Genomic DNA, 15,157 nt, shown 5'->3' on the forward strand with positions numbered 1-15,157 from the left:
AGATCACGTCCTCCTTGCTTGGGACTTTGCCTGGACCCCAGCCTTTTTTTGAGAGCAGAGAGGACACCTAGGCTAACACTGAGAACACATTCTGCCTTGTAATCGCCAGGGTCCCATGGCAGCTGCCAGATCTCTCGCTCAGTTAGAAATAGGAGAGGCCCCCTGAAGTGATATTACTGTTTGTAGAGTTATGTGCCGTTTGCCACCCAATCCAGCCCTAGGGAGACAAGGGAAGGGTAGAGGGGAGCCACCTGGAGAAGGAACTGATTATATGGGGGAAGCAGCCATGTACTCTGAGCCTTAGGAGAGCTAGGGCTGTATTTGTCCTGTTCCCCGCTGAGGCCAGCCCAGATCCCACCTGTGTATTGAGTAATAAGCAAGGAAACAAAATAGATCCAGTGTGTGAGTCAGATGCTGTGCCTGGCCCAGGAAAACATGGTCTCAGTGCTGTGAGCACTCAGAGGACTATGGGAGCAATGGATTGGCACTTCTGCCTGCCTATATGGCACCCTTGTACAAAGTAGAAAGAGGCTCCCCTCCTGGTGGATGAATTTCTAGGCTGATGCAGCCCTGTGTCCTTCTACAGTGTCCAGTCTGTGCACCATATACCCAACCATCGGTCTGAGTGGGCTTTTGCAGCATATAGGGAGGGGTGTTTTGTCAGAGTCAGGTAGGCCAAATCCCAGGTAGAGAAAATCAGGCCAGCAGAAGTGTGCAGGAAGAACTGTGGTGGGGGTGGGTCTTTAGGGTCTTGTGCCTGAGGAGTCTAGCTTGTAGGAGAGGATGGAGTCGGGATGGAGTCTGGATGGGAGGGGATTCTAGAGAAAAGGGTTTTATTTAGGGGGGCAGAGGAGCCCTCAATTTAGCTGCAGTGGCCAGGCTGAGCCAGAAGGAGGAGGGTGGAGGCTGGGAGAGCAGTGGGAGGCTGTTGTGATGTTACGGATGAAAATAACTGTGGCCCAAGGATGGCCCAGTTGAGGCTGGGTTCCAGGAAGGGGAAGGTAGGAGGCCCTAGCTGTGACCCTTAGGGGAATGGGGGCTGGCCCTGGTGGCAGAGATTGGTGTGGCAGCAACCTGGCTGTAGGTATCCAGGGCAGGTGCAGACTTGCACAGCCTAGCTCAGCCCAGCCCCATCAGATTCTCCCCACACCCCTGCTCCCATTAGGGTGGAGGACTGGTGTGAGGTCTGGGGCCATCCCAGGGGGCCCAAGAAGGCAGCCAGGGCCCTGACAGATGGTGGGGCACCAGGCAGCACATCTGAGGGCATGCATCACAAGATAAGGCCTGGATTTGCACATGGTGCACCACTGTGTGGGAGAATTCGTACCTCAGTGCCTTCTCTCCCTCCCCGGCCCATGGTAGGATACAGGGGTGCTCCCAGTGAGAGCACACTGACACCAGGGGGTGGCAGAACCCAGCCATTCTGCTCTCTGGCAGGTTTTCTGTCCCTTGTGATTACAGGGGCTCTTGGGTTGACCTTCAGAAGGGCGAACCTGGCTCAGCTACAGTCCCAGATGGGACCCAGGACTGTCCCCCACACACAGCGTGCAGGATAAGTGAGCATGAGGAGTTTGCAGAAAGAGGCCGAAGTTACAGGCATTGGTGTAACAGAAGCTGCAATGTGTAACTAGCCAGTGCCTGGCACGTAGTAGGCACTCAGATATTCATTGAATGAAGTACTTTTGGGGGGGAGCAGTGTTTTCATGGGGGAAGTGTTGTTGCAAACATGCTGACTTGACTGCTGTTGCCCTGAGCACCCATCACGTGTCCAGCACCATGTTCTACAGTTCCCCAAGCTTTCCTTTAATCTTACCCACAACACTGTGGTGCTGTTATCCCCATTTAATAGATGTGGCACAAAGACACAAGGAGGTTCAGTGGTGAAGCAACTCCTGAGAGCTGTGAGTCAGACCACATGCTCAGACTCCAGGCCAAGAAGGGACCCGGAGGATCAGGCAGGATCAGGCAGGGCCTGAGCCCCTCCAGCAGGCTAAGTCAGTGGGCACAGACAAAGGAGCAGTCCTTGGACGGGGAGGGTTTAAAGAGAAGACAGGTGTAAAGAGCAAAGAGCAGGGGCTGGCTCATAGGAAAGGGCTCACTGAATGTTAGCTAAAGTTATAACACCTTGAGCTAAGCCTTCCTCAAAGGAGGTGCAGGATTCTGACGTGCAGAAAGGGGGTAGGGAAAGAAAAGGCGTTCCAGGCAGAGGGATCCGTGTGAGAAAAGATTGGGAAGATGAATCAATGAGAGTTAGGGACTCTGCTCAGCCAGTGGGGTCTCCAGGGCTGGCCTCTGCGGGCACTAGAAGGCCAGGCCAGGCAGCACAGGCTTCATTCTGTGTGGTAGATGCATCAAGGACATATGGCCCAAACTGGGCATGTGGATGGCCAAGGTGACACTGTCCCTACACTACTCAAGCCGCATGCATCTCCTGGTGGCACGCGTGCCACTGAACTACAGTCTTTTGCCTCCTCTACTAGCCCTACGATCTCCTTGAGGGCAGAGCCAGGGTGTCTCCTCCCCGTGCCCAAGCCAGGGCCGGTGCACAGTGTGCATCAGTGTTGATTGCATAAATGAATGATATGAAGAATTCCCTGAGAACAATTTATCTTAATAATGAGGTGTTTTCTCACTACAAGTCCATTGGCTGACAACAGACCTTGAGTGTTCTCCTACTGGGTGCCAGGCTCTATGCCAAGCTGGGGGATATCACCAATATGGTAGAAGCTGTAGGGGAAAGCAGGTGTGAACTCCTTGCAGGCAGAACCAGATCAGCCTTCAGTGGAGAACCCGGAACAGAAGGTGGTGCTCCAGAAGTGTTTGCTGAATTAACGAGTGAGTGAATGACCACACTCACAGCTGTGGTGTGACTGGTTTCACAGAAGATAGTCTTCTCTGAGGATGAGATTCTGTTGTTTCCTTAGAGCTCCAAGTTTCCAGTCTCCCGGTAGGCTGGGAACTCCGGCCAAGCAGAGCTGAAAGGAGGCCCTAGTCAAGGTCCTCAGCTCACTGGATGATCTGGTGTGATGGCCCCACTCCTGCGTTGGCCTGGCCAGAGTCCCCACTCACCATCCATTGGGCCCCAGGAGGGGAGCACTGTTAGTGAGATGCTACTTTGGGCCCTTGGGGTTGGCCTTCAGGTGAGGCCCAGGGGTGGTCCCACATAATTGCTCAGCTGCTCCAGGAGCCCATAGTTGGTGTGGTCATTCTCAGACCCAGTTACTTTGTGCGGCTCCTGATTTGTGTGGGGCTTGGGATCTGTGACAGGCAGAAGTAGGAGGATGGGAAATGGGCTTGGACAGATTCTGAGCCAAGCTGAGCTCTCTGTTCAGAAGCCCAATCTGTAATCTCAGAGCCTGAAAGATTTCAAATCCCAAGAAGTCCCATCTGTGCCTGCTTACGAGCTCTTCCTGGAGAACTTTGCTCTCCCGACAGCTACTCCGGGGAGTGGGGGTGTCTGGGGGTGTCCATGGAGAGTTGGGGGTGGTGAGCTTCTGATTTGTCATCTGCTCATTCAGGCCTGCACTCTGAGGTAACTGTCTTCCTGGAGCTTTAGAATAGGAAGCCAGGCCTGGATGGTGCCAGTGAGGTAACAGTCAGCATCTGTTCCCAGACCCTGGGGTAAGCAAATCTGGGTTGGCACCTGTTAGGGCCAGGAGCAGACCTAGTGATTGATGGCTATTGGAGGAATGGAGAGAGAGGACAGGCAGGCCCAGGTTGAGTGGGCAGCTCTGAGACAGAGCCCACTAATCAACACCGGCAACACTGCCCTACTCCCAGGGTACCACAGCTTGACCTACCAGCACGGGAGGTAGATAATCAGGGACTGAGCAGGACTTGTCCTGCTGCAGAGCCCTGTTTTTACCACTAGCGTGTTTTCCCTGTTTGTTTGTTTCTCTAGATTGTTCTGGTGGCTGAAGAGTCCCCCGTGGGGTTCCTCCTGACCACTCACCCTTGCCCCAGCCTTGGCTATAAACCATTCTGGGCACTGACTGTAGGTCCTGCCACATAGACAGGAGGGCTACTGGGAGGGACAGTAAGGTCAGCCAGAGAGTAGACAGCAAGGCCAACTGGAGGCCACACAGCAAGGACAGAAACGGGGATGGGAAGGTAGCCAGAGCTGGGACAAAGAGGGCAACAAGATGGGATGTGGGCCCGCCAGTGAGATGGGACAGGGAGGTTGGCCAGAGGCTGATGGTGAGGCCCTAGAGACCAATAAGAGGAAAGCAGATATCAGCATGGAGAAGGGGGCCTCAGGGAGGACCCATCTAGGCCTGCAGTGACCCCTTGACTTTGTTTGCTTTATTTAATTTATTTATCTTTGGCTGCGTAGGGTCTTCCTTGCTGCGCAGGCTTTCTCTAGTTGTGGAGAGTGGCGGGCTACTCTTCGTTGCAGTGCGCAGGCTTCTCATTGTGGTGGCTTCTCTTGTTGCAGAGCAGGGGCTCTAGGCATGCGGGCTTCAGTAGTTGTGGCTCACGGGCTCTAGAGCGCAGGCTCACTAGTTGTGGCGCATGGGCTTAGTTGTTTTGCGGCATGTGGGATCTTCCCGGACCAGGGATCGAACCCGTGACCCCTGCACTGGCAGATGGATTCTTAACCACTGCGCCACCAGGTAAGTCCCCCTCTTGACTTTGGAAGGAGCAGTGTTTCTGGCCCTTCTTCTGTGTCCCCTAGCTGCATGAAGCCACCTGGACCTCAGGACCCTGCTTAATGGTGGAGAATGTACCTTCACGCAGATGGATTGGATGTGCTTCTCTGGGGGACACCTTCGACTCACCCATACTCAGCCCCCACCCAGCCTGCAGGCTGCCTCCGCCTCAGCCTGGCTCTGCCTGGGGTGGTGGAGAGAAAGGGAGGGTGGCCTTCCCCTGGCCAGTGGGCTGTTGGGAGATTTGGTTACATGTGTCCCTGATCTCCTTGCCACAGATCAGGCAGCAGGGAAAGCTGTGACCTGTGAAGACCCCTTTTCCATCTGGACTGACGTTTCTTTTCTCTTTCTCCTCTACCTCCTGCTTTTCCTCCCTGGGGCAGCCCCATGAACCCTCCCAGAGACATGCCTGGCCTCTGGGCTTCATGGGCATACTGTGTGGCCCCAGCTGACAGTAGGAGGACCTGAGGAGGGAGGCAGCAGTGCACGGTCATCAAAGATGGGCATTTTCTCTGGGCTGAGAGGCTGACAGGGCCTGTTTCCTTTGGATTGCAGGAGATCTGTGGAGCATCTCCAAACCCTCCTATTGGTTCAGAATCAGCTCCCGGGTGGTTTTGTCCTAGATTTCCTCTCAGGCTAAATGATCATACGTGTGATTGAGATCTTGCTGTGTCATTGTCTCCTGTTAATGGGAGTCTGAGTAGCAGCCATGCTTCATAGGTTATAAGCTTTGTGCTGTACACATAGATTAGCCTCACCTGTGTTTGTCCTGTCTCTGTGGGAGAACAGTGCCTAGAGTGTGCACTATTTTGTGCCTGGTTTCTTCACTCGGTATCATCCACAGTGCTATGTGTAATGGGGAAATTTGCAACAATACATTCCAAAAAAATGTGGAAAATGAAGGCAACACTGTTGAGTTGTTCAAGTCAAATGACTCTCCTTTATTCTGAGATCATGTTCTTCCATCTATCTTGCAATAAAATATGCTGGCAGTTTGGTTGGGTTTTGTTTTGTTATTGATACATTTGTTTAAAAAATAAGTAGATAGATATAGATACAGACATTTGTATATTTGTGCCATGGTTAATGGACAGCTCCTGGTGACCCTAGGGTGTCAGAAGAGCAGCATTTCTGGCCTCTGAAAATCTGAACAAGATTGAAGTCTGACCTTGTCGTGGAGCCTCTGTGGTGGATGGAGTCCAAGCTCTGGAGCGTGATTGTGCACATTGGGCTCTGGGTCACAAACCCCACCCACAGCTCGAGGGCCACCTGTGGCAGCAACACTCTGGGCAGCAGGCAGAGAGTACATGTGACCTCCATTCTTCAAAGCCCTGTCAGTGCCCTGCAAGGACTTTTGTTTACTGTCACATTTTTCTTCCCCTTTCTTTGTCCACATTTACCACCAACACCATGAGAATTGTCGGAAGTTCGCTCATTAAAAAAGGTTGCTACCTGAGGCCCAGTCATTACTATTTCTGAAAAGGACAAAACAACGGAGCCTCAGAATGGGCCGATCCCATTTCTTGGTCCCGCCCACCCTGACCTGACGCAGTGCTTTCTTTCCGCAGCGGCCGCAGAGGCCTCCCTCCAGCTCCCTCTGGAAAGGTGGTGGATTCAGTGAAAATCCAAGTGATGGGTGCTCTCAGTGGGTCGGTGTGAACAACGTCCAGCAACCTTCCTGGGCCAGCCAGGGCCTCGTTTTGCTTTGGTCTGAAAGAGATTTTTGTTTTCCGGTGAGAACAGCCCCAGCCTGGCCGGGTGCCAGAGGCAGCGGCAGGAATACAAACACTTTCATGTGACAGACCCTGGTGGAGAGGTGTGGGCCTGCCAGCAGTGGGCCCTCCCCTGCCGCTGCTCCTTGGGAGGCGGTGATTTGCATATTCCCCATTCATCTTGGCCTTGAAAAGGAGGCCTGCGTTCTCAGTCCTCCGGACCAGCTGAGGGCTGGGCTGCTTGAGCCTGGTTTTAACTCTGTGGATGCCACCGGCTCTCACCGGCCAACAGCAGGTCTTGGTGGCTGGAGGGTGGTGAAAGGCAGCAGCTGCTGTGTGGTCCTGGCCTCCAGAGGGATGATTGAGGAGGTGGCAGGGTCCCACTGAACAGCACAGGCTTCTGCTGAGCGGAGTGAGGTTCAGATTTGTTTCTCCTTGTGCCATTCAGAAGAGGAACTTTGTCAAAGTATGAGGAAGCCAGAAAATTAAGGTGTTTATCAGAGTCCCAGAAAATTTGCCTCTAACCAAAAGCAAAACTCCCTTTTCTTTGCTCATTGTCATTCCTGCAAAATAACAGTGACCCCTGGAATGGTGGGTATAGGCGCCTTATTGGCTCCTGGCTGCAGCAGGGGTCCCTTTGGCTGGGATCTGGAAGGACAGCTTGCCTGGGACACTTTGGCATCCTAAAACCCCAAGGTGCTAGGTCAGGTGAGCGGATGGGTCCTGTTAGCTTGTGGCTGGGACTTCAAAAGCATGAGGCTATATATAGTACAAATCACCATCTTTTTCCCTCTGCAGCTAAATGCTATCTTCCCAGCCTCGCTGCCTCTTTCCCAGGAGCCCCAGCATCTAGTAGGCTCTTTCTAGGACTCTGTCCCCTTCTCAGAACTCTCCTTCCCGCCCTGTTCCTGATCTCCTTGCTCCCCGTCCCTGACTGAGGATATGTCTTAGGTTCTGTCTTGTGAATCTCCCCTCCCCCTGCCCCAGCAGGTTGTCCCCAGTTGCTCCTGAGGGAACAGGTGGGCAAAAGCAAATCCCTCTGTTGCTCTCCCCACCTCAACGACCCGAACCGCATCTCAACAGAACCTTCCTCCCGCCTGCAAGGAGCTTCCCCCTCGCTGGAGGTGGTTACATCCTGTTTCCCCTGCACCCTGGCCACCTGCAGTTGAGCTCTGACAGCATGGCCCTGCCTGGAGCCGCCCATGTTCTCTTTCTGAGCTTGAGCCTGTAGGGTTTGCATTGTGTCCTCAGTTTGGGCCAGTGATGGAAATGGATCACTGCTCCTGAGGCCAGGACACTGGTTGCCCTAACCTAGACGGGGCTGGGAGGGGAAAGGATCATGTTGCAGCCACAGGATTTGGCTTCCTGCACAGTGGGGCCTGGCCAGGGGGTGTCCTCTGCTTGTGTAGCGCTCATTGGCCCTTGCCACTGTCCCTAGGGTTCTGCCTGCCATCCCAGGGCTTGGTGTGGAAGGAAGGACGATGAGGCCAAGGCTCATCCACACCGTCAGTCCTAGTCTTCGTCCCCTGGAAATATTTCTAAAGGGAGCGTTGCCACTGTCATAACCTCTGCTGTCCCTCCTCGTTCTGAGAATTTTGTCAGGCCTGATTCGTGGTAAGGACAACTTTTATCTCAGAGCTCGTGAAAGACACTGTTTCTCTTTGCTCCTCTGCTCTCAAGGCTATTTGTATTTTTAAGTGTCTGAAAGTATTGTTTGAGCCTGGCTTCCTGGTGGTGTTGTCAGGACTGTGGGCCCACGTTCCCTGACCAGGGCTTAGGGTGAGTGAGATTCTTAAGAGGTGCTGGCCTGAGGATGGGGGCGGAGGGTGCTGGGGGCTGCTTGCCACCCCCAGTGAATTGCTGGAGGGGAGGCATGTTCACAGTGGGGTCGGGCTCTTGAGACAGGGGCCCTGTGCAGTGGTCAGGCACAGACAACTTTAGTTAGGCCTTTCTACATTCAAGAGGCTTAAGTAAACCTTCAGAGCAATAATCAGGCTCCTCAGGGAGGTTCGGCAGGCGAGCCACCCTGTAACCCCGCAACCCTGAATCCTGGGCCCGTCTCTCTTGGGGGAACATGCGGTGGGTCTCACCTGGCAATTCCTAGCTCGGGGATGCCCTTGACCCCATGTCTGCCCCAGTCATCTGTGGTTCTGTGACTCTAATTAAAACCCAGGAGGAAGGTGGAGAGAAAGCCCCTCTCACAGCACAGACAAGCGTGAATCCCTGTGTGGATGGGGTGGGGGCCCGCTGAGTGTGGGCCGCTGTGTTTGTGTCTCTACAGATCAGGGTCACACAGGTGTGATGGTGAGACTTGTGCTTTTCTTAACCTAGTACCTGGGCCACACACTTCCCTGGGCAGCACTGCTGGGCCGTGACTCTCTGCCTCTGGCACCCTGTGTGGTTTTCCGTCAGCCAGGACCTCGGTTGTGTCTACTGGATTTTCTGCCGCAGAAGCTGCCCTGAGAAGCATTAAAGGAGGCTTTCGTCTTAGTTAACAACATCTCTGAAAAGGTACAGAGAAAAGTAAAGGTCCTGCCAAGAAGGAAGGAAAAGGGGCTTTGGGGGCTGAGGGTTGGTCCTCAGGCATTTGTGCATTTTAAAGCTTCCTCCAGGTGTGTTGCCAGAGGCTGGGGCCTGGGGGCCCAGGCAAGCTTTTGCCAAGTTCCAGGTTAGTGCTGCTGAGGCAGGAAGCTCTCTGCGCGGCCCACCTGCCCCAGATGGTGGGGTGAGCAGTGGAAGCCCTGTCAGCCCCAGGGAAAGTGTTGCAAGGCCTGCGGGCTCTAGAGTTTCCAGGCAGGTTATGAACACAGCTCTCGAGAGGGAGCTCAGAGTGCTGCGCGGCGACCTGGGGCGGTCTTGCTGCAGAGGAGGCGGATGGCGTTGGGCAGACAGCGGCCCTGTCCTGGAAGACTCGGAAGCACCGGTTGTGAGTAGGGCCTGGGAGTGGTGAGCTGGGCCCTGCGGGCTGGACCTGCCTTTTACTCTCCACAGCGGCTACCATGTGCCTGCTGTGAGCCCAGCCACACCCTGGCCTTGGAAGTAGGAGTCAAAAAAGGCCATACGCAATCACCACCCCAACTCCTCACCCAGTGGAGAAATCTTGCAGGAGTGAGGCCCTGGGTGTCCTGGGACCTCACTGTCCCAGTCTGTCTGCCAGAGGCGTTGAGGGAGTTTGGGGCTCAGCTTTGGTTCCAGCAGGCCTGGGTGTGGATTCTAGCTCCCGGATGGCCATCCCCCTGGCAAGCCAGGAAAGCGTCTCTCAGGGCAGGCTTTAAGGAGGCTGGTGTGCTGCCCTGGGGTCTGTGGGGAGCTAAGCCATTATCTTCTACCTGCTGACCTTGGTGCTTGGTCTGCAGTGTCCCCACTGCCCAGGGCATCTCTGAGCAGATGTTTTATCTGGGACTGTGCCTAATCTCCTTCCTCTCCCCGAGTAGACTGGTTGTGACCTTGTGGGGTTGGGGGTGGAGACAGCCCCTGGAAGGTGCTAGAGGAGATTCCTGGGCACGCCCTCGGCACCAGGGATCTGGCCTCTCCACGCCCACTTCCACCATTCCCACCACCCCTACCGCTGTGCGGCCTGCAGGTCCCCAGCCCACAGCTGAGGGCCTGGCCCTTAATCAGTGCCACAGATAGTTGTGTAAGAAGACTTTGTCCTTAGGCAACCCTTCTGACGAATTCCTCTCCAGGACTGAAGACAGGGTAGGGGTGGGGAGAAGCAGAGGGGTGTGAACTGAGGCTCTTGCAACCTGGCAGAGTTGGGGTTAAGGCTGGGTTGCTTGCCTCTGAGCTGATCTGAGCCAGCACTGCCCCGTGTGCAGATGCAGGGGAGGGGCAGCGGGGGGCCTGGAGGGGCCAGCGGCTCCCCATAGAGCTGTTCTGTGCCCGGGTCCCTGCCAGACCTGCTGCCACAGCTGCCAGGGAGCCTCTGCCACCACTGCTAGAGCCTCTACCACCAGCCGGCTTCTCAGAGCAGGCATTCGTTGCCATCGGCTGACCCCAGGAGGGCAGACCTGGGGCAGGGCCTTCGCCACTTTTGAGCTTTCATCAAGATGTGGTAAGCTCTCTCCCTAAACCCCACGCATCCTTCATAAAGGGAGGCTGGTACTAGTGGGACCAGCTCAGCTGCCTCCCCAGTGCCAGGAGCCTGCTGGAAAGGTAGGATGTGAATGCATGTAATTTTGCAAGTTGTCTTTGAGCCCTTTTGGCTGGCAGAGACAGAGTAACTGCTTAGCTAACTTCTATCTACTGAATGTCTCCCTTACTGCATGCCTGGTACCTTATTCTCTGTCCATGAGATTTTTGATATGAGGCTAGAGGGGTAAAGTGACTTGTCCAAGGTGATACAGCTGTCAAGAGTATGAGTCAGGATTTGGACCCGGGTCAGTCCAGCACAAGAACTTCCCTTTGGGCCCTTTCCCTGACTTGTTTGCTGGGGACCCTGGCCCCTGGGAGGTTATGATTTCATTTCAGAGCTCTTCATTGGGAGTTAAGGAGGTTCTTTAATGATCTGCTGGCTTGCCTTGTGCTTCCCCGTTTCTGAAGCCCTCAGAAGTTTGCAGAGACTCGGAACCCCATTGCAAGGACCCCCACCTGCCTCCAGGCTGATACAGAGCGAAGCTGGTGTGATTCTAAGGGGAGGGAAGAATCTGAGGATCATGGAGGGTCTCAGTGCCAGCATTATGAGTTTGAATTTTTGTCCTAAGGTAGGAGGGAGCCAGGTAAGGTTTTTGAGCAGCGGCATGATATGGTTATGTCTGTGTATCAGGAACATAACTTTGGTATCCGTGTAAACACTGGTTAGAGCATGGAGACCTGTGAGGAGATTGGTGTGGGAGTCTGGACAGCACTTGGTGGTGGCTGGACCAGGCCAGGCCAGGAGGCTGGAGAGGAGTGGTCAGGTTTGGGAGGTGTTTAGGAAGTAGTCCTGATAGAACCATCTTGCTAGATCGTGAAGGTCTAGAGTCAGGAAGCTGGACCAGCAGAGGGCTCTTGGAGTGGAGCCATGGGTCTCAGGGCCATCTCCACTGGAAATGTGCCCTGTGGCTCTGCTTCTGCCCCCTTGAAGTCAAAATACTTCTGACCAGGGCCCCCCTTCCTCCCATTCTCTCCCTTCCTGGGTTTTGACAGCTATGCCTCTCACTACCCACCTTCCATGTGCCCTGAACCAGCCTGTGCCACCACTTGGTATTCTGAACTGGTCTGTGCCCAAGGCGAAGGCATAGGATGTGCTAGAGGAGAAGAGGCTAGTTGATGCTGAGGGCTGGGTACCCCTGCCAGGTGAATATTTACAGACACTCATAGCCGCTTTCTTGGCAACACCAGCACCACTGATTCCCTTGGGTGCTGTCCCCCTCCCCCATGCCCCCTGTGCCCCATGCTGCTGCAGCCAAGAGAGCCTCCTGGGGGCATGGAAGGAGGCAGCCATGGCTGGGACCCCAGGGACAGAGAAGGAGAGGAGGTCAGAAGAGGCCAAGGCCCTGTGAAATAATGAGATAAGACCAAACTCCCAGGCCCAGGCTCTGCTCTGCCCCAAGCCAAAGGCCTGGTGGCACAGGCTGGCTCTGAGGTCCATGTCCTCAGAGGACCTGAATTTGCAGCTCTCCACTCCAGTGGCTCCCGGCGGTCTGAAGGGCATCTCACGGTATGTGCAAGCACCCGTGACTGTCTGAGGTTGGCAAGCCTGTACGAATGACATCCTCTGGTTGCTGCCCAGCCAGGAAGGGGCACAGGCTCAGCCTTAGGGCTAGAGGAGCTGCAGTCACTTCAGACGCCTCCTTAGGGGTGGACACCTAAACAGAAGCCTGAGGAGGAGTGGGTAGCCAAGCCCTTTTCCCACCACCCTCCAGTGTCCTAGGCGAGTGGGCTTCCTGGAAGAGAACCCAGCCATAGGAGGATGGCAAGTTCATAAGGTGAGGCCAGGAGGAGCCCACCTGTGGTGTGTGCGTGGTGAAGAGCAAGTGACTGGCCTGACTGGCTGAGCCCTGCTTACGGGCTCTGGTGGCCCCTACCCCCTGCAACCTGCCTGGGCTCTTCTGAGCAGGCCTGAAGATGGTTTTCTGTGGGTTCAGCACTACTGCAGAGGAGAGCATGGGTTTGGGTGTGGATGGTACAGTGTAGGCAAGGGTTAGTGTTGCGATGCAACACAAGGCAGTGGTTTGAGAGGCCGTAGTCGTCTGGGGCTCAAGTCCTGGCTCCCCTGCTTGCTCACTGTGTCCCTGTGAATGGCAGGTAACTTCTTCAGTGGAGTCTCTATGTCCTCACCTTATAATGAGTACGTGGAGCTGTCATGAGGATCGAGCAGTGCAGTGTGTAGGCATGGGCTCCCACACACTAGCAGTTCAGGAAGTTTAGGCAAGTTCTCTTCTTCCCTCTCCTGGAAACTGTGATACTTTGGTGATGGCCGAAAGCTCTGCACATCTGGGAAAGCAGCCTCAGACTTGTGGCACTGACCCTCGTACCAGATTTCATGGGCTCAAGACTTTATTTCCTGAGAGAATCTATAGTTTGCTAAGTGCTCCATGGTCTCCCTCAGCTCCAACCTTTGCATATTTGCTTCCCTCTGCTTGGGACACCCTTTCCTCTTTATCCTTCAGTCTCAGCATCAATACCACTTCCTGCCAGAAGCCTGCCCTGACTCTCCGTACCTGAGTTGGGCATCTTCTCTGGTTCCCCATGCACAGCCCAAACGGCACTCACGGCACTGCCCACTGCCTCATGTATTTCCCCCGTAAGATTGTGGGCAGGCCCACATCTGGCTTGTCCCAGTGCCCAGCACTGAGCTAGCTCAGAGCAGAGGCCATAGGAGAGTCTGCTAGGTGCATGGGTAGGTGGATGGGTGGGTGGGTGGATGCCTTGGCCATTCTTGTCTGTGCTCTGTGACAACCCCAGCATTGCAGCCAGTGCCCACTTTCAGCCGTAGCTTAGGGCCTGTGAGCAACTGCCAAGGGCTGGGGACTGGAGGTAGTAAGGCATCCTTCCGGGGTTTTCTCTAAAACTTTTGGGACCACGTACTTGAGCCTTAGAGCTGAGCCAGGACCTCTTGGGCCTTGGCTTCCTAGCCCATGGAGTCAGTTCAGTCCATTAGAGAAAACCTCACTCAGCTCTCAGAGCTCACCCCAGGAGCCGGTGGGCATATCTAGATTTTCCACTATGTAGTGAGTCATTTATCTGATGGGCCTGGCTGTGACTTAGTCTGCCATTTGCAGCTTAAGGAAGTAAATCTCCCAGGAAAGCCAGCTGGCCTCCTGCCAAGCGTCTTCCCCAGAGCAGTTTTCCTTGGTGAATTCACTGCGGTCCATAGCCTGCCCTCTGCTGATGCAGAACCTTAATTTGACCAGTATGCCAGGAGTGGTATGTTCCTGTGGGATGGCCTCAAAACTGATCCCGTTCAAGGAGGCTGCTGGTAAAACTGGATCTCCGCCTCAGGGACTCAGTGAGAATGCTCTGGCTGGCTGGGGGCTCACTTCTCTCACCCAGAGCCTGTAGGTGGTTGACGAATGTTCCCCGGACTCAGACAGCCTGTCGTGCCATCTGTAGAGCATAAACTCCTGTGGGTCCGTACTACCTGGATTCGGCCACCTCTGTCCAGTGGTTATTCCTGCCTGGACTGAGCAGCCTCCTTGGTCTGACAGGCATACCTCTAGCCATCTCTTTAGTCCCAGCATGCCTCCACCTATGCTAGATCCAGTATGAGGAGCTTTACATGCCTGAGTGATAATGTCCCCATTTTAAAGAGGGGGAAGAAGAGGTCTAAAGAAGTGGGGTGTGCTCGACCTAGCATAGCTCATAAGTGCAGGAGAAGGGACTCGAACTCCGGAGCTTTGCCTGCTTTCTCTACAATGGCTTTGCACAGCCTTGACCTTATTTTTGGTGTGGTGATGTTACAGTTCAGCACAAATGCCACTTATTGGGAGTTCAGCAGACCTCTCTTCTCTCTTCTCAAAATTGCTGTTTGGCTCATATCCTGTGGCTGCAGAGTAGCTGTTGTTGGGTTTCTCATTCTTTCCCAAGAAGGAAAACAACAGCCATGCTCCCAAAGGTTGGGGATGGAAGGCCAGTGACTGTCAGCCTGGAGCCCACACAATCCTCATTGAGCTGGCAGACCTATAGGTGTCATACAGCACTTCTAGCTTTAGGCCCTTCAGGTGGACAGTAGCACCAAGAAGGCCCCAGTGGGGATAAAGTATCCAGCTGGCCCTCCCTGGCTACCTTCCTCAGTCCTAGGCAAAGTGCAGACAGACCCCTGAGCCCTGCTGGTCATGTGTCTGTTCTGCCAACACTACTTCACTTAGCAGCTAACAGGAGGACATGGTAGCACTTGGGGACTTCCTTCTTTGAACCAAATTCAGTCACCAGTGCTTCTCAAAGAAAAGCTCCCACTGCCCACCTCAGGGCATCCTCCATGTGCCCCTGTAGGCCCACTGTGTCCACTTGGACTGCCGTGGGTGAGCGTGGCACCCAGACCACCATATGCAACGTCACGAGGGATTCTCGTTCCCCCTAGGAGTGCACACAGCACTTTGCTGAGCCCTTTCTCTCCGAGCCTTCATTCCTTTCCCTTCCCACCACCTTACCTCCTGCTCCCCTCTGGCACCTCCTTTTGCCTCTGGACATTAGCAGATGGGATCCCAGGGAGGACAACACAGGCCTAGTTAATGGTGGGGCTAGCTCTTCTTCTTGGGTCTTGGTCTGTGCAGAGCTGCAGTGCAGTCTGGGGTCAGAGAACAGTGCCCGGACCTCACCCTGGCTGCTCTTGGGATCTCTGCTATTCCTCAGAAAGATGGCCCCAGCATTACC

At 54.6% G+C, this 15,157-nt stretch overlaps 1 protein-coding gene across 1 annotated transcript in view; it reads left to right on the top strand.

Moving 5' to 3' along the window:
• ACSL6 (acyl-CoA synthetase long chain family member 6) overlaps positions 1 to 15,157 on the top strand; it is a 63,732-nt gene that overhangs the window by 2,098 nt on the left and 46,477 nt on the right. The window lies entirely within an intron of this gene.

The sequence above is a fragment of the Leucopleurus acutus genome (assembly GCF_964270905.1).
Source record: "Leucopleurus acutus genome assembly, chromosome: 3".
Classification (NCBI taxonomy): domain Eukaryota; kingdom Metazoa; phylum Chordata; class Mammalia; order Artiodactyla; family Delphinidae; genus Leucopleurus; species Leucopleurus acutus.